The sequence below is a fragment of the Balaenoptera physalus genome (genome assembly GCF_965194825.1).
Source record: "Balaenoptera physalus genome assembly, chromosome: X".
NCBI lineage: Eukaryota > Metazoa > Chordata > Mammalia > Artiodactyla > Balaenopteridae > Balaenoptera > Balaenoptera physalus.
In genome coordinates this window covers 85460016-85483381 of record NC_138903.1, presented here as the reverse complement: position 1 = coordinate 85483381, position 23366 = coordinate 85460016, and the positions used below count along the sequence as shown (strand labels likewise).

At 39.4% G+C, this 23366-nt stretch overlaps 1 long non-coding RNA gene and 1 pseudogene across 2 annotated transcripts in view; both read right to left on the bottom strand.

Moving 5' to 3' along the window:
* LOC309653122 overlaps nt 1-23366 on the bottom strand; it is a 151007-nt gene that overhangs the window by 91929 nt on the left and 35712 nt on the right. The gene's annotated exons all lie outside the window — the stretch shown is intronic.
* Nucleotides 11156-16577, bottom strand: LOC309653098 (ferritin light chain pseudogene; annotated as a pseudogene). Its single transcript has one exon. The product of its transcript is annotated as a ferritin light chain pseudogene (transcript).

Here is a 23366-nt window from a genome sequence, read left to right as displayed (position 1 = left end):
TATATATATATATACTGGACTCAGGCCCTGACACTGTTCTTAAATAAGGCCCTGACATTACCTGTAACACAGGTCCTGATCTGATTCCTATCATAGGCGCTGATGTTGGACTTAACTAAGGCCCTGACACTGGTCCTAACTCAAGCTGTGACACTACTCTTAACTCAGGCCCTGACACTGTCCCTAACAAAGCCTCTGACACTACTCCTAAATCAGGCACTGACACTGTCCCTAACTAAGGCCCTGACATACACCTAACTCAGGCCCTGACACTGTCTCTAACTAAGGCCCTGATACTACTCCAAACTCAGCACTGACACTGTCACTAACTAAGGCCCTGACACTATTCATAGCTCACGCCCTAACACAACTCCTAAATCATGCCCTGACAATGTCCCTAACTAAGGCCCTGACACTATTCCTAACTCAGGCGCTGACACAATACTTAAGGAAGGCCCTGACATTACTCCTAACTCAGGCCCAGAAAAGGTCCCTAACTAAGGCCGACACAACTCCTAACTCAGGCACTAACACTGTCCCTAAATAAGGCCCTGAAACTATTCCTAACTGAGGCGCTGATACAATACCTAACGAAGGCACTGATGCTCCTCCTAACTAAGGCCCTGACACTACTCCTATCTCAAGCAATGACACTGTCCCTAACTTAGGCCCTGACTCTACTCCTGACTCAGGCACTGACACTGGCCCTAACTTAGGCCGTGACACTACTCCTAACTAAGCAACTGACACTGTCCCTAACTAAGGCCCGGACACTACTCCTTACTCAGGCACTGACAATGTCACTAACTAAGGCCGGGACACTACTCCCAAAATAGGCACTGAGACTGTCCCTAAATATGCCCTGACAGTACTCCGAACTCAGGCACTGACACTGTCCTTAACTAAGGCCCTGATACTACTTCCACCTCAGGCACTGACACTCTCCCTAAGTAAGCCCTGACATTACTCCCAATTCCGGCATTGACACTTTCGCTAACTAAGGCCCTGAAACTACTCACAACTCAGGCCCTTACACTGTTACTAACTACCGGTCTCAGACTACTCCTAACTCAGGCCCTGGCACTGTCCGTAACTTAGGCTCCGGCACTATTCCTAACTCAGACACTGCTACTGTCCCTTAACTAAGGGTCTGACACTACTCCCAACTCAGACAGTGACACTCTCCCAAATTAAGGCCTTGACACTACTCTTAACTCAGGCCCTGACAAAGTCCATAATAAAGACCCTGAAACTAATCCCAACTCAGGCCCTGCCACTGTCCGTAACTAAGGGCCTGACACTACTTCCATCTCAGCAACTGACACCATCCCTAACTATGGCCCTGACACTACTCCCAACTCAGGCACTGGTGCTGTCTCTAACTAAGGCACTGGCACTACTCCCAACTCAGGCACTGACACTCTCCCTAATTAAGGTCCTGACACTACTCCCAACTCAGGCACTGACACTGTCCCTAACTAAGGCCCTGACACTACTCCTAACTCAGGCACTGACACTACCGTAAATAAGGCCCTGACTCCACTCCTAACTCAGGCACTGTCACTGTCACTAAATAAGGCCATTACACTTCACTTAACTCAACAACTGACACTCTCCGTAACTAAGGCTTTGACAAAATACTTAACTCATGCCCTGACACTGTCCTTAACTAAGACCCTGAGAGTACTCCCAACTCAGTCACTGACACTGTTCCTAACTACGGCCCAGAGACTACTCCCAATTCAGGCCCTGACACTGTCCCTAACTAAGGCACTGATATTACTCCCAACTCAGGCACTGACACTGTCCCGAACTAAGGCCCTGACATTACTCCCAACTTAGGCACTGTCACTGTCCCTAACTAAGGCCCTGACACTACTCCCAACTCAGGCACTGACACTGTCCCTAACTAAGGCCCTGACACTACTCCCAACTCAGGCACTGACACTGTCCCTAACTAAGGCCCTGACACTACTCCCATCTCAGCCACCGACACTGTTCCTAAGGCCCTGATACTACCTCCAACTCAGGCACTGACACTATCCCTAACTACAGCCCTGACACTTCTCCTAACTCAGGCACTGACACTGTCCCTTACTAATGTCCTGACACAACTCCCAACTCAGGCACTGACATTGTTCCTAACAAAGGCCCTGACACTAATCCCAACATAGGCACTGAGACTGTCCTGAAATACGCCCTGACAGTACTCCCAACTCAGGCACTGACACTGTCCCTAACTAAGGCCCTGACACTACTCCCAAACTAGGCACTGACATTGTCCCTAAGGCCTTGACATTACTCAAAACTCAGGCACTAACACTGTCCCTAACTAAGGACTTGACACTACTCTTAACTCAGGCCCTGGCACAGTCCCTAACAAAGGGCTGCCACTACCCCCAACTCTGGAACTGAGAGTGTCCTTAACTACGGCCATCACACTACTCCTAACTCAGGCACTGACGCTGTCCCTAAGTAAGGCCCTGACACTACTCCCAACTCAGGCACTGACGCTGTCCCTAACTAAGGCTCTGACACTATTCCCAACACAGGCATTGACACTGTCCCTAACTAAGGCCCTCACACTACTACTTACTTAGGCACTGACACGCTACCTAACTAAGGCCCAGAGACTACTTCCACCTCAGACCCTGACACTGTCCCTAACGAAGGGCCTGATACTACTCCCAACACAGGCACTGACACTCTCCCTAACTAAGGCCTTCACACAACTTTTAACTCATGCCCTGATGCTGTCCCCAAAAAAGACCCTGAGACTATTCCCAACTCAGGCACTGACACTCTCCCTAACTAAGACCCTGAGACTATTCCCATCTCAGCAACTGACACTGTCCCTAATGCCCTGACACTACCTCCTATATACATATATATATATATATATATATATATATATATATATATATATATATATACCACATCTTCTTTATCCATTCATCTGTCCATGGACATATATGTTGGTAAAACCCTTTTTATAAAATTTTCTTGTTGTTGTCATTTTTAAAAAATTTTATTTGGAGTATAGTTGATTTACAATGTTATATTAGTTTCAGGTGTACAGCAAAGTGAATCAGTTGTACATATACATATATCCACTCTTTTTTAGATTCTTTTCCCATATAGGCCATTACAGAATATTGAGTAGCATTCCCTGTGCTATACAGTAGGTCCTCATTAGTTATCTATTTTATATATAGTAGTGTGTATATGTCAGTTCCAATCTCCCAGTTTATCCCTCCCCCCTTTACCCCCTGGTAACCATAATTTTGTTTTCTACATCTGTGACTCTACTTCTGTTTTGTAAGTAAGTTCATTTGTAGCCTTTTTTTTAGATTCCACATATAAGCGATATAATATGCTATTTGTCTTTCTCTGTCTGACTTACTTTACTCCGTATGAGAATCTCTAGGTCCATCCATGTTGCTGCAAATGGCATTATTTTGTTCCTTTTTTATGGCTGAGTAATATTCCATTGTATATATATGCCACATCTTCTTTATCCATTCATCTGTTGGTGGACATTTAAGTTGCTTCCATGTCTTAGCTATTGTAAATAGTGCTGCAATGAACATTGGGTGAATGTATCTTTTTGAATTATGGTTTTCTCAGGGCATATGCCCAGTAGTGGGATTGCTGGATCATACGGCAGCCCTATTTCTAGTTTTTTAAGGGACCTCCATACTGTTCTCCATAGTGGCTGTACCAGTTTACATTCCCACCAACAGTGCAAGAGGGTTCCCTTTTCTCCACACCCTGTCCAGCATTTATTGTTTGTAGATTTTTTGATGATGGCCATTCTGATGGGTGTGAGGTGATACCTCATTGTAGTTTTTTTTAATTTATTTTGGCTGTGTTGGGTCTTCATTTCTGTGCGAGGGCTTTCTCCAGTTGCGGCAAGCGGGGGCCACTCTTCATCGCGGTGCGCGGGCCTCTCACTATTGCAGTGTCTCTTGTTGCGGAGCACAGGCTCCAGACGCGCAGGCTCAGTAGTTGTGGCTCACGGGCCTAGTTGCTCCATGGCATGTGGGATCTTCCCAGACCAGGGCTCGAACTCGTCTACCCTGCATTGGCAGGCAGATTCTCAACCACTGCGCCACCAGGGAAGCCCTCATTGTAGTTTTGATTTGCATTTCTCTAATTATTAGTGATGTTGAGCATCTTTTCATGTGCATCATGGCCATCTGTATGTCTTCTTTGGAGAAATGTCTATCTAGATCTTCCACCCATTTTTTGACTGGGTTGTTTGTTTTTTTGATATTGAGCTGCCTGAGCTGTTTGTATATTTTGGAGATTAATCCCTTGTCGGTTGCTTCATTTGCAAATATTTTCTCCCATTCTGAGGGTAAAACCCTTTTCTTTTAAACTTTATCTTCCCCTTCAACACATACCATATAGTAGGAACTCAAATTTTACTTTTGGATTCATTCATTTAGTCAAGGTGTAGGGATTAGTATCAGCAGTGTGGTGCCACGGAATGAGCACTCTACCATTTACCAGCTGTAGGACCTTAAGCTTTTCACAATCTCTCTGCGTTGGGGTTTCTTCTTTAAAACAAAGGTGCCTAAACTAATTTTTTTTCAAATTCCTTTCAATTCTATGATCCAGTGATCCAAAGGAGTGAATAAGAATCCTCTATATTTCTAATTTCCCACCGATGTCTTATAGTTAGTGAATGTTCTTCCATCCTCTGGGATTTATATTTATGACTCCTCTTGATGGTATATAACAAAATGATTTAGAAGAAAGAGAAGAGCTTGAATACAGTGTAGTATGTTCAGTAGAAAATTAGTAAATAAAGAATAAAAAGGCAGGTTTTTTTCACAGTCTATTGTTTTTCCAGGCACAGTTACCAATGGTTTCAAAACATATTCTTCAAAGAATAACAAGCCTTTTTCTCTTTAAAGCTTTCCCTTACATATTTGCTTTATTTTTAGCTGACTAGAGGATCTGTGTGTTATACACCAAATTTCCTCAAGCTGGCCTTCTTTTAACATATGCAATTTTTCTAATCACAGTTATTTGTGAGAACAAGACTGCACATGCTGATAGGAAAGACAGCAGTGTCGGCTAATTTTAGGAATAATTAGACCAGTCATGGCAATAAAGGATTGGTCTATGTGTGTAGGGCCTTAGAAGAAATCAGTCTGGGATAAATATGTATGTAAATCTTAATATGAATAAAATTCGTAATCTAATTAGAAAACAAATCCTAATGGGAAATGATATATAATCTGTCTCACCTTCCTACCTCAGGGATGTTGCAAGGACTTAATAAGACTCAACACATTGATATCAGTTGACCATGAATAACACCATAGACCTGTCTCCTCAGCACTGATGCCCACTGTGGGGTAAGAAGAAGGGCACACTCTTCAGTGCCTTTTTGAGACCTTAAATTGCCATTGGTGAAGACTCCCAAATCTGCATTCCAACCTTGTTTCCTACCTTAATTTCCAATTTGATATTTCCAACTGTCTATCAGGAATCACACATATGATAGTGAATCCCACCATCATTACCAAGTCAATAGAATCATAGTCAAATTGATCATCTTTCTCCTACCCCAATTGTTTTTCTTCCTGAACTTCCTAATTTTTCTCCGAGCCAGTTTTTCCCAGTGCAAACCAGAAAAGGAAAGATGTCTTAGGCTTTGCCTAAAGTGATCTAAACCTCCAAGTTGGAACAGCATCTAGAAAGAAAATAACTAGCTAGGGTCTGGGAAGTTGGAGAGGTGAGGCAGGAAGGGAGCTGGAGACAGAAAGGTTTGGAAACTGAAGGATTCTAAAGCAAGGAAAAGCACAATGGAATAGAAGGTCAGTTCAGGAACTAATTACACAAATTTGGTTCATCTGTTTCCCCCTCCTTCTTATGTGGCTCAAGCAACTTCTGGGGGCTAGAATCTTATTTTTAAAGGGACCAGAGAGTATCGTAAAGTTTCTGTTAACTATAAACACTTGCTTTTGAAATCTCAAAGGCTTGAAGCCATTTTGGAATCTTTAGTCCCCCAAATATTCTACCAACTAAACAGTACTCAACAAATGCTTGTTAGAATGAACGGACGAAAGCCCTATTGATGCTTCCTTCCCTAGGCCTTTCGTACTCACCCTTCCTACCCAATTCCCACGGTTAGCCAAGCCCCAAATCTCCCCTTTAGTATTTGAGTCCCTCCAAAATTTATTTCCAACTTATCTTTCCCTACTGCTCATCAAGATCTTCCCACTTATGTTAGTCAGTCTCCATTCACTGTCTCCTGGTCATGTTCATTCTTTTGTTTCTGTACTCTTCCTTGTGCATACCCTTTCCCTTCATTTCAACTTAATCCAATATCCTTTAAGACCCAGTCCTATAACCTCTGTGAAACCTTCTACATGCACTTCAGTGAAGATGAATCTCATCTTTTTTAAAATTTCTATTGTAATTCCTGCTGTATTGGCACTTAATCTTTATTTTTTCTCCTTTTTCTCCAAGACACATAACGGTGTATGTGTCTTGACTTCCTAGAAGATGTGTGTGTCTTTGAGGGTAAAGACTATACATTACACTTCTTTTGTGTTACCCACAATGTTTAGCAAAAAAGGTTATTGAATGAATGATTCATGTTAAGTACAGTAATAGAAAGAAAGGGGATGATAATGAAATAATATAAGCCTGTTTCACTTTATTATTCAAGAGATCAGCAAAGCACCTTAAAGACTGACAATATCCTTGACATCCCAAATTTATAATAATAACACAATGTATACAAAGATGATACACAAATATATACAAAGATTACTGTATATATCATCTTTACAATATGTAATTGTATATAAAAGACAGAGGAGGGAATTTTCTAAAATAAGGATTTAATAGTTGAAACCAATTCGACATAAAGAAACCTTTTTTCTTACAAACATACTTGAGAATTTGGAAAGGGATTTATGCTTTTTGGATTTTAGAATGAATCTATTAGGCTTCTAATAAAAGATAAAATGGCCCCTGAAACAAGTGTTTTTTTGATAAAGTTCTATCCAATGAACTTCTAATGAGATAATTATTGTTTTACTTCTTTCAAAACTTGAAATAAAATCACTGCCATTGAATGCAGATTTTGAGGGCAGTGATCTAATTATCCTCACGTATCCCAAGGAACAATTTAAAACTTTGATAACTAAAGTCTTGGAAGAAACAAGCCACTGAAGGCAAGAAATATTTTGAGGCTATTACTTGTAAGCAAGGTAAATTAGATGAAACTTGTAATTGTTACAAATATTATTCTTCAGATAGGTAAACTTTAAATTAGAAGAATGTTATCTGAACATTTCTGAAGTGGAGACTGGTCTATTGGTCTGAGGATTATAAAATAATAATAAAATTAGTTTATTCTGAATAAAATGCTAATCTTGAACCACTTCATGAAATTGACATGCATGCATTTAATAGCTCATTTTCCTTTTTTTCTTTCTCATTTTTTTCTCCTTAACATTTCCTAAATGTCATAATACACATTAAGAATCATGATGCCTCCCCTGTATTTCTGAAATCATTATCCTGGATATTACCGAACAATTTCAAACATTTGAAATGCTGACATTGATTGATAAAAGTTATTCATCATACATGCGTTTTGCTGATTTAATTACTTTGGGGTTAAATGAAGAAGCATTTTAAATGGTGTGCTCTGATATAGTTCAATTACTGAAAACAAAAAATACGTTTCAAAAAAGAAAGATGATAAAAGGACATCATTTCTGTGAAAAAGTTTATTTTTAAATGCAGAATATTTATAAATTAATGGCACACAGAAACAATGAATTCCTTGTCCTTTCTCTTTAAATATCAGCATCATCAAATATTAAGTGTCTGTAAATATCTACTGTAATTGATCTCATGCTTTTCCTTGACCTTGATACATAGTTACATGTTTCCCTAAAGAGCTAAATACCTGTTCAGTCCTGCTGCTTTGCTGGCTAACTGATTTCTTCCTGTTACTAAATCACTTGTTCCCCAAACTCTTTTCCCTCTAGGATTTAACCTCTCTTCTCAAAAGTTCCTGTATGTGCCATAGCCTATCATACTAATGCTATCTGCAAGACTTGTCAGTAAAACACGCCTGCAGCTTTCAATGCAGATCCAAACTGCATAATAGTCAGCTCACGTCGGGAGATGTTGTAAGATGAAGTTTCAGGGCTGTGACGAAGAGGTCTTCAAATCTAAATAGCTTCTGCAAGGCAAATGGTTCTGTGTTTCTCAGGTAATTGTAATCCCTGAAATCAAAACACCTCTCAAGGTGTGCAATGACATGGTTATCAAATGTTTTAAATGATTTCTTGAGCATCCGAGCTGAGGAGAATGGCAGGTTTAGATTTGTTCAAAATTCATAATATTTGTCATTCAGCCTCTGAACCAGCTTGTTTCCAAGCCCCATTCGAAATGATGGAGACTCCCAGAGAGAGACTGCTGTCCTAGAATTATAGCAGCATATTAAAGAAAAAAAATTATACGCTTTAAAAATAAATTTCCCAGCTCCCATGGGATGTTATCTTGGGAAAACTTGATACTTTATTAAAAAAACAAAAAGAGCTCATACACAACAATATCTCATGTCAGTTAAGTGCTTAAAGCAGAAGTTTCCTTTGGTGAATCTTGTATGTTTCTAGTGGGAATTTTAAGTTTATTTTGCTTGAATATTTCAAGTAAGATTAAATTATGTAATTAATAAGAGCAATTCTAAGATGTTTTTCCAACATAAACAGATATTTTGATTTTGAGGACTACAATGCCGAAAATATGGATTTGCCCTAACCAGCGCTTGTTCACCATTAGTGAGAAAAATAACAAACTGAACTTAGGAGTTAATGTCTTTTTAAAAAGTTGCCTTGGATGACTATCTGCTTCATTCTTTAATGTTGGTGCTTAATCTATTGTAATAAAGATTTCTGGTTTTTTTTAACTGTAGAACGGATAATGGAGTAAAAAGCATGCTAATTTCTTTCTCAGTTACCCACACATATGGGGAACACGACTGTTCAAGTCAAAAGAGCTGGATCAGTATTTAACATTGGTTTTCATCTTCATTAACCCCCTCACTTAGCACAGTGACTACCATAATATTAGGGGCTGAAATAGGTCTGCCGATTGAACACCTTGTGTTATAAAGACCCATGAGAACAGTGACTCTGTTGATTTCATTTTTATCTCTTGAGCACCTAGTACACTTCCTGGCTAAATGAATGTGAAATAGGTGAAAACAAAGCTTCATATTTTGTGAATAACTCGTATATACATCATCTTATTTCAGCCTTTCATAAGCTTCATGGACTAGTAGATAGGGTAGTTTATTATTATCCCCATTTTCTAGATGGGGAGACAAAGATCCAGAGTGATGAATTAACTTACTAAAATTAACTTAACTTACTAAAACTTATAACTATTTAGTGAAAACGGGGTAAGGGAGCTCATCTATGTGTCAGTAATTGCCCTTACGAGTAGGTCTGGAGCTCACAGACATAGAAAACAAACTTATGGTTACCAAAGGGGAAAGGGGAGAGGAGGGAAGGATAAATTGGAGTGTGGGATTAACAGACACACACTACTATATATAAAATAGATAAACAGGTCCTACTGTATAGCACAGGGAACTATATTCAATATCTTGTAATAACCTATTATGGAAAAGAATCTGAAAAAGAAGATATATATGTATATCTGAATCACTTTGCTGTACACCTGAAGCTAACACAAAATTGTAAATCAACTATACTTCCATTGAAAAAAAGAGAAAAATAAGAAAAAAATAGGTCTTGAGGTAGTCTGCTCCCACTTCTAAACAGGGAAAAGAATGTTGCTGTGATTGCACATGGGTATTGGCAAGTACTTATTTCTCAGAGAGATTTGAGTGTGTGTGTGTGTGTGTTTGGTGTGTTTGGTGACATTCTTTCAGCTCCTTCAAAGATGTGAAGACTGATTATTTATACATCATCTAGTGTTTGACAACTTCTTTTACACAATCTTTGTAACATGCTAACTAATATAAATAAGGCCTCTTTTCCCTTAAGGTGGTGGAATATTTCCCACAGCTTTTCCATTCTAACTTTTGGTGCAATGCTCAACGTCGGACAATCTAAATGGCAGTGTGGGGACTTCCCTGGTGGTCCAGTGGTTAAGACTCTGTGCTCTCAATGCAGGGGGCCCGGGTTTGATCCCTGGTCAGGGAACTAGATCCCAAATGCCGCAACTAAAGATCCTGCATGCTGCAACTATAAGATCCCGCACACAGCAAGGAAGATCCCACGTGCCGCAACTAAGACCTGATGCAGCTAAATAAGTAAATAAATATTTGAAAAAAGATAAAATAAATGGCAGTGTGATCATGGAACTGATACTCTAGGGTTGCAAAACTATCCCAATGTTTGATTAAAAAAATTAGTGTCAGAACATTCTGGAAAAATATTTTAATTCATGTTAAAGAGGACTGCAACTGAGTATTTTCAGAAAAGCAAAGCTTTGGGAAGATAATATAAAACAACTTTTTTACACTTATTGCTAAAGGACTCTAAACTATATTCTCCCTAAAGTAGTCCATGCTCTGTTTCTTCCTAACTTGTGATGGTTTTCCAATAATACAGTAGCTTGATGTTGTCATTTTAAGTGGAAATCCACTCTGATCAAATCTTAAGTTGCTGCTCCAGTGTTTGATAAACTCCAGACATTTGTGCCTGCTGCTCTTTTTTCATTGATTAAAAACCTCCTGGCAGGTCACACGATCTTATCCTATTCAGCAATCAAAAAGCATCTGGGTCACTGCCAATGTGCGGGAGGAAAGAGAAACGGGTGTGATGACCTGTTAAAATTAGTGAGCTTTATATCTAGAGGACCTAGTGGATGGAAATATTTTGCTACCTTCTGAGTTCTTTCCTTTGAATAGATTTTAAATGTGTTACATGAGGATTATTAAAGATGCTCTTTATTTCAGAGTCTTCCTAAGATCTTCCTCACATTGAGTACAACTCCTGGAGTCTTAAACCTATTTTGCTTTTCTAGGAATCAGTCTTTTTCTGGGGGATGGTAGGTGGAAGGGTAAGTAAAGTTAACAGCTGTTTCCTTCTTCCTTCCCTTCATCCATCCATCCATCCATCCATCCATCCATCCATCCATCCATCCATCCATCTATCCATCTATCTTTCCTTCCTTCCTCCCTTCCTCCTTCCCTCCCTTCTTTCCTTCCTTCCTTCCTTCTTTTCTTTCTTTATGAGGAGCAGCCCTAGCAGGAAAACACACAAACCACAACCACTCCAAGAAAACCCAAACAATAACACCTGTCCAGGTCTTTGTTGGTAAAGTCTTGAGTTGCCCTACAGGGCAAGGGTGGATAGAAGTTTATACTTGCTGTCAATTTGGTGAGTGATTGTTGCTGGATAGGAAGAGGTTCCTTAAGACTGTGGTCAGGGAGGTGGCAATACTACTGTTGGTGGGAGGTACATGCTGGGGACTGATCAAAAAAGATCCTCGGTCTTGCATTGAGAGGACAGTGAGGATCCCCTGGGGTAAATCGTAGAGTCAGTGGAGGCATGGAGAAACCATGGCTGAAAGGCAGGTCTGTCATCTTGCTTCCTGCCATATATTCTACAGAGCACTGGCACCTGGCAGATGGCAGAGAATCAGAATTCAATGGCATCATTGGGTAGCAGAATCATCAGTAATGATGGTGTCCACCAGATATTAAGGATTAGCCATTCTCTCTCATTTTCTTGTGACTTAGTAAGCTCTGAGATTCCTATAAAAGCTGATAGGGGTGGAAGCTCCAAGAATGACTGATAGTGAGTGAGTGCCCTGTCAACTAGGAATATGAGAGCTCAGAACTAAGTTGGACTTAATTTAAAAAACAGAACCAATAAATGTGCTATTTCTTGTACCAACGCAATCAGGAACAAATTCATGCCTATCACAAATACATTTTAAAAATGGAAGGATGCATCTAACCTCTGGGAAGTGGGATGGGGTTCAGAGGAGCTTTCACTTTTTACTTAAAATGTATGTGTGGGGCTTCCCTGGTGGCGCAGTGGTTGAGAATCTGCCTGCCAATGCAGGGGACACGGGTTCGAGCCCTGGTCTGGGAAGATCCCACATGCCGCGGAGAGACTGGGCCCGTGAGCCACAATTACTGAGCCTGCGCGTCTGGAGCCTGTGCTCCGCACCAAGAGAGGCTGCGATACTGAGAGGCCCGCGCACCACAATGAAGAGTGGCCCCTGCTCGCCGCAACTGGAGAAAGCCCTCGCACAGAAACGAAGACCCAACACAGCCAAAAATAGATAAATAAATAAATAAATAAATTTATAAAATGTATCTGTCCTATTTAAAAAAAAATAAATGTATGTGTGTATGTGTGTGTATCTGGGGGAAAGGATAATAATACTTTCCTTTCAAAACAAAAACAAAAGTCAATTTGGGTTGAGAAGAGGATCTGGAGATGTGTGGATATCTTCAAAGTCATCTGGATCAGCCCTAAGCCTGATGCATTTTCCTAGGATGACTTTGAGAGCCTGGAAGCCCTAAATTCAGACATAGCTTTGAAAGGGATAAACTAGGAGAAAAGCAAAAGCATATGATCTCTTCTACTCATTATCCAATTCCACAAAAAACGTTTGCAAGTATGAATATTTTATACTGTTTCATAAACTGCAACTATATCACCAATTAAATACCACTTATTCAACATTTAACGAATATTTCTTGGTAGCCTATTATGTGCCAGGCACTTTTCTAGGCACTTAGGATACATAGCGTAATAAAAATAAATTAATTCTGCTCCTTCCGCCCATTTTAATTGGCTATTTTTTGTGTGCCTCCACACTATTGGTATGGGACATACCATTCTACTATATTGTTTATCACATTTTATTAAAGTAATCAGTTTATGCAATTTGGGTTGAAAACAGCTTTTATAACATAAAAGCAGAAAATGTGAAAAGACGAGAATAATGGATTTGACTGCGTAAAAGTTAAAACTGCACAGAAAAAAATAAAACATCAAGGAAAATGATAAGGTAGGAAAAATAATTGCAACATAAATGACACCCAGGTTTCTATCTGTAATATATAAAGAGTTCTTCCAGGACACTAAGCAACAAATCAGTAACCAGTTGAAAAATCTCCAAAGGGCACAAACAGAAAATGTATTATAGAAGAAATACATAGCTAATAAATATATTTAAACATTTTAAACATTTATGCTCACTAGTAACCAAGGAAATGTAAATCTAAGCAACAAGATACTATCTCTAGCTATCAAATTGGCAAAGACTAAAATTTTAAAATCTCCAGTTCTAATTCTTTAACAGTTTCCCAGCCTTCATACTGTTGACATTTGGGGCAGGATCATTCTTTGTGGTGGAGGGCTGTCCTGTGCATTGTAAGATGTTTAGCAGCATCCTGCCCTCTACCCACTAGATGCCAGTAACATCCCCTTCCTGTTGTGACAGCCAAAAATGTCTCCAGGAATTACCAAATGTCTTGTGGGAGGCAAGAGTGCCCTGAGTTGAGAACCACTGCTCTAAACATATGGAGGTACTTGGCCTTCTTCCCACTCACCGTCACCTCTCTTACTTTCAGACCTGTGCACATTTTTTTTTTTTTCTGCAAAAAGCTTTATTGTTCCCATTTGGTCCAAGGCTTGGGAGAGGGCTCCGGGGTGGTTAAAAAGCTGACTGGTGGCTGCAGAGAGGGGCTTCAGGCAGAAGCCCTGACACCAGAGGGGCTCCTCAAAGGCCGCTAGGCTCCTAGTTGTGCTTGAGGGTGAGCCTTTCGAAGAGATACTCACCCAGCCTGGGGACCAGCCAGCCTGTGGAGGTTAGTCAGGTGGTCGTCCATCTTCTGGATGAGTTTCACCTGCTCATCTAGGAAGTAGCTCTCTAGGAAGTCACAGAGCTGGGGGTCTGCGCAGGCAGAACCCAGGGCATGCAGATCCAAGAGCGCCTGGTTCCGGTTCTTCTCCACGAGCAGGATGGCTTCCATAGCATCCTGGGTTTTACTCCGCTCATTTCGGGAGGCTTCTGCATGTCTTGGAGGAAGGCACGGCCGCCGTGCTGGTTTTGCATTTTCAAGAGATGCTGGGCACCCTTGAGCTTCTCCTTGGCCAATTCATGGAAAAAGTGGCCCAGGCCCTCCAGAGCCACATCGTCCTGGTGGAAATAGGAGCCCAGAGAGAGGTAAGTGCAGGAGGCACACAGATGCATGTTGGTTAGGCGGTTGATTGCGGCCTCCACCTCAATGGAGTAATTCTGATGAATCTGGGAGCTCATGGTTGAAGGGTAATAAGGAGCTAAGTTCAAAAAATAATGTTGGCTTGTCCTGGAGGCCGAGGATAGCTGAGTTGCTGGTTCTGAAGGTTGCGACTGGAAAAAGGGTTGGAGGGTGATCGAAGGCTGGAGGAGGGGTCTGTCCCTGGGTCTGTTCCGTCCAAACACTGTTGAAGCAAGAGACAGATCCCCAGGAGTGCAGAGCGCACTGCTCAGATCTATGCATATTCTTGCTCCTGTGCATTTCCTTTCCTACTCTTATCATCTTTCATGTTTCTATTGAGGCTTTTGAGAAACTTTCCATGACCTCTCAAGATGGGTTCCCCTCGCGCCCTGCATTTACCCTGATCTCAGCACTTTTTACACTGTCTTCTACTTTATGTAATTATTAGCCAGTCTCTTTTAATAGAATGTAAACTCCCCATAGGCCCATCCTAGCAACTTTTGCCTTTGTGGGCCTCTTTCTCCATAACAAATATTAAAATTATATTTTATGACTGCATTAGTATAAAGACTAATATAATCCAGCCAGGATTATATTCATTTTTTTCCTTCTCATCCTAAAGGAAATTAAAATATTTTGTAGACCCCTAAAAAGTATTGTGGGTCCTAGGCACTGTGTTCACCATGCCTAATGGATAAGCTGGCCCTGGCTTCAAAAAGATGGACAGTGCCTGTCTTGGTCACTACTGTACACCCAATGCCTAGTACTAAGTAGCTGTTTAGTAAACAGTTCTCAAATGAATAAATGGATTAAAATTTTACTAAACAGGAAGTATTTCTAAATACTTGAACTACAAAAGACTTCAAATAAATTTAACCAAGTCAAGATATACTCATTTCATTAGATTTTTGTCCCTAAATTCATTTGTGCTCTAGTTTTGACCTACTCGAAAAATGTTCTGCATTCTCTCATCATATTTATTATTAAAATATTTCTGATATGATTTTTAAAAATTTTAAATAGATCCTTGATCATCTAGCTTTCCACTTCATTCTGATATCAAATACTTGTGGTTAAACTGAAAATATAGGCCCATGGTATATATCAGGTTACTTTATGTGGATTCTTCCATAATTTTTCTACTGGCTTTCTTTTATTTTGAAAAATATGGCTATAATATTTAAATTTGCAAGTCTGGTAGGATGTGTAAGAGTTAACTGACAATTAAGAGTCCATTTTGCTTTGCTGGTACTTAGAATTGTGGTTTTTGACAGTTTTGGGAATTTGCAATTTTGTCAGTTTACCTAAGGGCTCATCAAGCACTGCCATATTGATCTATGCTAACCAGCATATAGTCCCTGCCCTCAAGGAGTTCAAAGATTAGTGCTGTTCTTCAAGCAGTTTCCTTTCTGGGATTAAAATGCATGCTTACAGTTATACCTCCTTATCCACAGTTTCCAAATCTGTGGATTCAACCAACCGTGGATGAAAAATATTCAGAGAAAAAAATTCCAGAAAGTTCCAAAAAGCAAAACTTGAATTTGCTGCACACTGGCAAGTATTTACATAGCTTTTACATTGTATTTACAACTATTTACATAGCATTTACATTGTATTAGCTATTATAAGTAATCTAGAGATGATTTAAAGTGTACAGGAGGATGTGCATAAGTTATATGCAAATACTATGCTATTTTTTTTTATAAATTTATTTATTTTATTTATTTATTTTTGGCTGCATTGGGTCTTCGTTGCTGCGTGGGCTTCTCATTGCGGTGGCTTCTGTTGTTGTGGAGCACAGGCTCTAGGTGTGCGGGCTTCAGTAGTTGTGGCACGTGGGCTCAGTAGTTGTGGCTCGCGGGCTCTAGAGCACAGGCTCAGTAGTTGTGGCACACGGGCTTAGTTGCTCCGCGGCATGTGGGATCTTTCCAGACCAGGGATCGAACCTGTGTCCCCTGCATTGGCAGGCGGATTCTTAACCACTGACCACCAGGGAAGTCCCACTATGCTATTTTATATAAGGGACTTGAGCATCCTCTGATTTTGGTAACCGTGGAGTGGGGGTGGGGGTCCCCAATCCCCTGTGGATACCGAGGGAGAACTGTACATTAGTAATCAAAGGCCTACTAGGTATTTGTAGAATAAGAGCAAAATAATTGATAGTCTTGGGAGAAGAGTACATCACAGGCATGTTTAAGCCAAGCTAACTACTCCTGTTCTACTCTACAGCATATCTTTCTAGCGACAGAATATTTATGTCCTCCTGCTCTGTTAGCCACTGTTCAAAATGTCTTTCTACAACTAAGAGTCATGACGTTGTCCTTCTTGAATTAAATATACTTTTGTAACACACTGCAGTTCCCATGAGGACAGATATTATTCAGTGATAGCATTTTAGGTTGTGTCATTGGTGATGACATGGCCGAAAACTCTTTTGTTTCATTAATAACATTTCTCCCTTTGTAGGATAAATAATCTTTAAACAGGTTTCCCACCGTGTATTAAATCCAGTTAAAGAATGTGGTTTCAAGTTTGATTCCACAAAGGATGTGGCTTAATTTGGTTTCTATGAATCAGTTCTCACCTCAATTAAGCCTCCCCTAATTCTGTTGGTCAGAATCAATTGCTTTGGGACTTCCCTGGTGGCACAGTGGTTAAGAATCCGCCTGCCAATGCAGGGCACACGGGTTCGATTCCTGGTCTGGGAAGATCCCACATGCCGCGGAGCAACTGGGCCCGTGCACCACAACTACTGAGCCTATGCTCTAGAGCCCACAAGCCACAACTACTGAGCCCATGAGCCACAACTACTGAAGTCCGTGAGCCTAGAGCCCTTGCTCCACAACAAGAAAAGCTACCACAATGAGAAGCCCGCGCACCGCAATGAAGAGAAGCCCCCACTCGCCGCAACTAGAGAAAGGCCGCACGCAGCAACAAAGACCCAACGCAGCTAAAAATAAATAAATAAGTAAATTAATTAATTAATTAAAAAAAAGAATCAATTGCTTCTTTCCCTGAGCTCTCCCAGTAGGGTATTTGTATCTCTAGTATTTAGTTATTTGCCTAATTGTCTTATCTGTTACTAGAAGGAAGAAGGGACTCTCTTATTCCTCTCTATGCTCCCCTAAGCACCTAGCATATGCCTTGTACATAGTAGGTCTCAAAACATTTTTGATGGATTAAAAATAATTTCATAGAAGAAATAGAATTTGTAATACCCATGATATCCTGAGACCTTAATGCACTTTAACAGTATGGGTGTATGAGTGTATTTGGTGGAACTCCTGTGTGAAATCTGCCTAGATTTTTTTTTTTTTCAAACAGGATTTTCATCAGCCAGGCAGCTTTTAGTGTTCGAAACCTTATCACTACCGGCAGTAAATTTCTTTGAAAATGCCAAGTGAGGGTCACTGGGCTAATGGATTTATTCACTATGATATTCTAGGAAATTATGCCATCCAACTTGCCAGAAGTTGTTTCAAGGTCAAATACTGAAATATCTAAGTAGATTACAAGGGTGCCTGGAAGATTCTTTTTGATAGTCTCGCCTATTTCTACATCTCTATTCCCAACTCTGATTACATATTTCTATTATCCACTGTTCAGATGTACTTTCTTTACCACTCTTTCTATTTATAATTAGGATCCAGCACTTATTTGAATTTTCAGCTCACTGGATATTTCAGAAAATTTTACCCTTTGAGCAGCACTTCTTTGGCTCTAAAAACCAAGGAATAAAACCAGGAGGATGAAACAGTAACACTTCATTTGGAAATGGCTTCCTCTAGAGCAAGTGAACTCTGACTGGGAATTAGAATATGATCACACAGGTGCACTGAACGGGCTGAACAAACTCTCTTCTTACTGACAGAAGATTACTTACTGACAGATGATTGGCAACTATTAAGACAATGGAAAATACAGCTCCCCCTCAGTCAGATCCTCTGAAAACATTATCTCTCCCTGGCCACTTCTGGTCCAGTTATTCACTCAAGACAGGTCTTCAATCACCTGGCCAATTATAAAACACACCACTAGCTACCTGGTTACTCTCTGGCTTCCTATTTACTTTGACAGATCTCTGATCATTGGGTTCATTAAAGGAAAAAACACCATCGTGGAAAGACATTAAGTGTATAACAAAGGCCCCAGCTTAAGCGTAAGTGGTGCTCAAGTATGTTTCAAAATGCCCCAATAGACTGTATATATATTCCGTGAAGGCAGAGACCATCTCTCTTATATTTTCTGAGCTACACCTCTGTCTTCATTGTCACTTTTGGGCTTATTGGTTTGACATTTCTCCTGTTTGGTTTTTTTTTTTTTCTTGGTGCAACATTTTATTATTTTTTTAATTAAAATTTTTTTTAAATTGAAGCATAGTTGATTTACAGTATTATATTAGCTTCAGGTATACAACATGGTGATTCAAAAGTTTTATAGATTATACTCAATTTAAAGTTATTATAAAATATTGGCTATATTCCTTGTGCTGTACAATACATCCTTGTAGCTTATTTATTTTATACATAGTAGTTTGTATCTCTTAATCCCCTACCTTTGTCCCTCCTCGCTTCCCTCCCTCAGCTGGTAACTACTAGTTTTCTATATCTGTGAGTCTGTTTCTGTTTTGCTGCATACATTCATTTATTTCTCCAGTTTAATTCCACACCTCGTTTTGGCTTCGTTTGATTCCACATGACTTCCTTGAACTCCATACTCCATGTGTTAGTGGCACTTTGGGGAATTAAGGAGGAAGAGTGCTAGATGGGGCGGGGGGGATGGAGGGCCACAAAGTAGGGGAGATAAGAGGTCAGCAGCTTTCAGACATATGATGATAAGGGGATCGAGAATCAGTCAGGGATGTATTTGGGGATGAGATTTCATGTCTGCAGTCACCAACCCCCACCCCAGGAATCCTTGGATTTTAGGGAGGGTGGACTTTTCATTGTATAAGTAATGGTGATTTACATCATTTTATAATTGGATATTACATGAAAAGAGTGGCTTCAGAAGATTGTGGAGAACTTGGCAGCATTTGGGTATTCGAGCAGTTTTGTTTTTTTTTTAAATTGTTATTCAAGTCAAGAATTCTGTTGTCTTCTAGCAGTTGTTTTTTATATACAGCTGTGTTTGTTAAAAATCCTGGATTGGATTTTAACCTGGTTGAAGAGGAAAATCAAAGAGGGAGGCAGAGAAGCCTTTCTTTACCTCTGTGCCAAGGGAGTATATGAGAATTTTAACACAAGATGTAGCCCTGGATTTGATTCGGGAAAATACCAGAGAAGGCTATAATTGAGTTCCTATAAAGAAATAAGTTGTTTAATTCAATGTCATCTTTTACTTACCAAGAAGACCATGCCATCACAGTGTGCCAGAAAAGTAGAATTCTGTTATGTTTACCTTGAAGTGCTGGGTGTAATGAAGTCATTGGCAAGTGCTATTTATTTTTTAAAGGCAAGCAAGAGAAAAATAATAAAACTCAAACCTCTACATTTCTATTGATCACAGGATGCAGATCTTATTCATTGTCTCTTTATCTGTCAAGAAATGGGAACATATAGTTTTAAAAAATGTTAAAACTTTGATCTCGTTTTCTTCTCTGCCTCTCCAGTAAATTCTCTGAGTATTTGAAAAGGTGGAAAGATTAGAGAAAACTTTTCTTTTGATGTCTAGACACTATTTTGTTAGAATCATAGCAAACATGTTTTGTTTTTGAAGAAGCAGTGCAGAATACGGTGTCAATGCTGGGATAAATTATACAATGGGAATACAGAAGTGTTACATAGCGTCTTCAGACACTAACACTTGGAGTTTGTAATAAATTTGGGGAAAACACATTTATTAAGTTAAGCAATAAATTGTAAGAACTAGACTTAATTGTGGTCTGTAACATGTTCAACCAAACAATAAATATGCTTGTAAAGTGAAATGGTTTAATTCTATATGTTAATTCTCAATATGTTAGTTATATGGATTTCTGTGCAGGAAGAAGTACTAGACCAAAATATAATCTGGTAGTAAACTAAATATGAGAAATCATAAAGTTTTTATATCTATTGATTATTTTCAAAGTGGAAGGGATGTTGTGTCTGCTATTAGGTAATGTTTGGTCCTTGTTTCTTGTTTTACGTGTCGGGGGTTGGTTATCACAAAGGCTAGCTTTGGGGTCTGGAGGAAACAGAGATGCCTGAGTTTATACTGTTCAGCCATTGTGTTTCACAGTGGCTTCAGGGAGAAAATAATAATTCCTGTGATGACCTGGTAGTTTCTCATCTATGCAAGTCTAAGAAATTTGGACGGGGGCACTATGTGTCAGTCACTATTTTGTGTTTAAGAGATTCAGTGATGATCAAGCACCTATATATTCAAGGGAAAAGAGCAGAGGCATGGATTCAATTATTGAAGCCCAGTCCTCCATGTGCTGAAAATCAAAGGCCCACATAGAATTAGAGATATAATTTTTCCTCTTTTCATAGGAAAGGGGAATGTGAGACAATTTATTAAAATAAACTGTAAAATGTCCTCAAGCAATGGAGGGTGGTCGTTAGCTTTTCTGACAGGAAAGTTATTTTTCTATCTGTATTATGGTGTGAAGGTTATCTTTCATCTGGGAGATTTTGTAATTTTGCATTGATCGAGAGACTGTTACTTATTTTCAAAACTAGTGTATGCAAATTATGATTAAATTCCTGAGGATTTAATCTTTTGAATATCATTTTAAAAATAGGAGTGATGGCACACTGAGATGATAATTAACTCATTATGAATAATTTATTTTATACCTTGAAACTCTGCACAGAGCAAAGTTGTTGTTACTTAAATTTTCAAGCAGATTCTAGTCAAGATAGGAGTAAGTTCAAGTCCTATGTGTAGTATTGCATATTAAGTGAGAAATCTCATTACAGGAGTCCTGCATTTAATGTTTCTTAATTTATAATATTCATGCTAAAAATTCCCAGCTTGGGGCCCTGAAAGAATTATAATGTCCAAATAGTGTTTTTATAGTAAATGTATTTTAATTATTTTAGCTTTCCTGAAAAAAATAACCAAATCTACTTTGACTTTGGTAGCTTTTATATTTTAAAAGTTTACAGCAATTATAATTATTCTTTTTTAAGCTGGTGAGTGACTATAACCGTCTTCTGATTACAGATTTCAAATAATCAAGGCCATTAGACATCATAGGATTTGCCAGGATCAAACTGCATGTCATTCGTGGATTATATTAAATTCTGATGTCAAGGAGGAATGCCTTGATCCACTGTTTGTCTATTTATTTATTTTATCTTTATGCATTTTGTTTAACTATTTAGCACTTACTATGTGCCCGACAATATTCCAAGTATTTATAATGACCCTATGAGGCAAGCACTATTATGATCCTCGTTTTATTGAGGAGGAGTGTGGTTTAGTAAAAATAGTATGAATTTTAGCATGAAACGGACTTAGATTAAATCCTGAATCCACCACCTACTAACAATGTGGCCATGGGTATTTAATGTGTACTTAAGTCTCTAAGCCTCAATTTCCTTTACACAAAATAAGGGAAGATACTCAATACCTTCCAGGGTTATTGTGAACATTAAATAAGAATATTGGACAGCACCTAGCACAGTTTCTGGCGTATCATAACTTCTCAATACAGTTTAATTTTCTTCCCATTCACTTTAGCCTTGTGTTAGTCAGGACTCTTAGTTGTAAGTGATGGAAATCCACATCAAACAGCCTTAAAAAAAAAAAAAAGGAATATGTTCATTCATTTAACTGGGAAATTCAAGGGGTTCCGCCAATATCATTAGAATGTCTTTCTTCCTCTTGGCACTGCTCTCCACTGTTTTGGCTTATTTTCAGGCAGACTATCAATCCTTTTAAAATCTTAATTGGCTTTTTGCCAGTTTACATCTGGTCGGTTTCATGGTCTGGTAACCAAAGGCACATTTCTCTCAGAGTCATAGACCTTGAATCTGGGCCTCAGAATTTCTGCCTTTACGCAACAAACCAAGATGCTATGCCCATTGACACAGCCCTTAGTTAAATGGCATCTTGTTCTTTCTTGGAACAAGTTATAGTAGGTTAGGGTATGATGGGGGTGCAGTTAATGTGCTCCTTGCCCAAGGCAGAATCCTAATAGACTGTTCTTTAAAATGCAGATAATTGTGCTCTCTGTCACACAGGGAACTCACAGGATAAGGTCTCTGGTAGGGAACTAGGGGATCAGTAGTGGTCTTATCTCCTGCTATATCTGCTATTCCCCAAAACTTGTTCACACTATGTTTAGCTTGGAGCAGAGTATACATATAGTACTTCCGACCTGGTAAGATTAATGATTATCTGTCAGCCATTTTGTATTTCTGGTCATAAGCTGAAAGTATCTCTATTTTCTCCCCTGTCCTCTTTCAGACATACCAGCTTGGACCATACATTTTACCCTCCTTGAATAGGCAGTTATTCAAGGACAAAGGCAGTAGGCAATGAAATCCAATATCTTGAAGTATTTATATCAAGCCCCTAAACTTTGGTAAGCCCAAGGTCTGAGTCCTAAGATGCAACAGGGGCAGTTTAATAAACTACTGCAAACTAAGAGTTTGCCAATTTCATGGCTGGAGACAGGAGAATCCAGTGTCGCACGTTTCAGTTGCAATCAACCAGTTCCATGTTTGGGATCTGTTACTTTCCAGTATCACTCTTCTAAATGTCAGTATCAATTTTATGAAATATCCCTTTGGACCATGACAGAGGTTTGGCTGCTATTGGTCCCTTTAGCACAAATATCAGCACGGTAATTTCCCTTAGCTTCCAGAGAGTCAAGTATAGAATGCCCCCAAATCTTTAAAAAAAGCTAAAGCTGCAAGTAAAATATTGCATTCAATAATTCCCAAATATAGGGGCCATTTTAAATTTTATTTCTTCTGGAAGTAAGGAAGCCAATGTTGTTTCCACGACATTCCAAAACCACAGGCTACTCCAAAAGCATATCTGCTATCAGTGTAAATATTGGCAATTTTGTCCTTGGCTAAAACACAAGCCCATGTAAGAGCTTATAATTAAGCCTTCTGCGTCAAAGTAATCATAGGTAAAGATGTTGCCTCAACAACTTCAAAAGGATTTGTAATACCACACCTAGCAC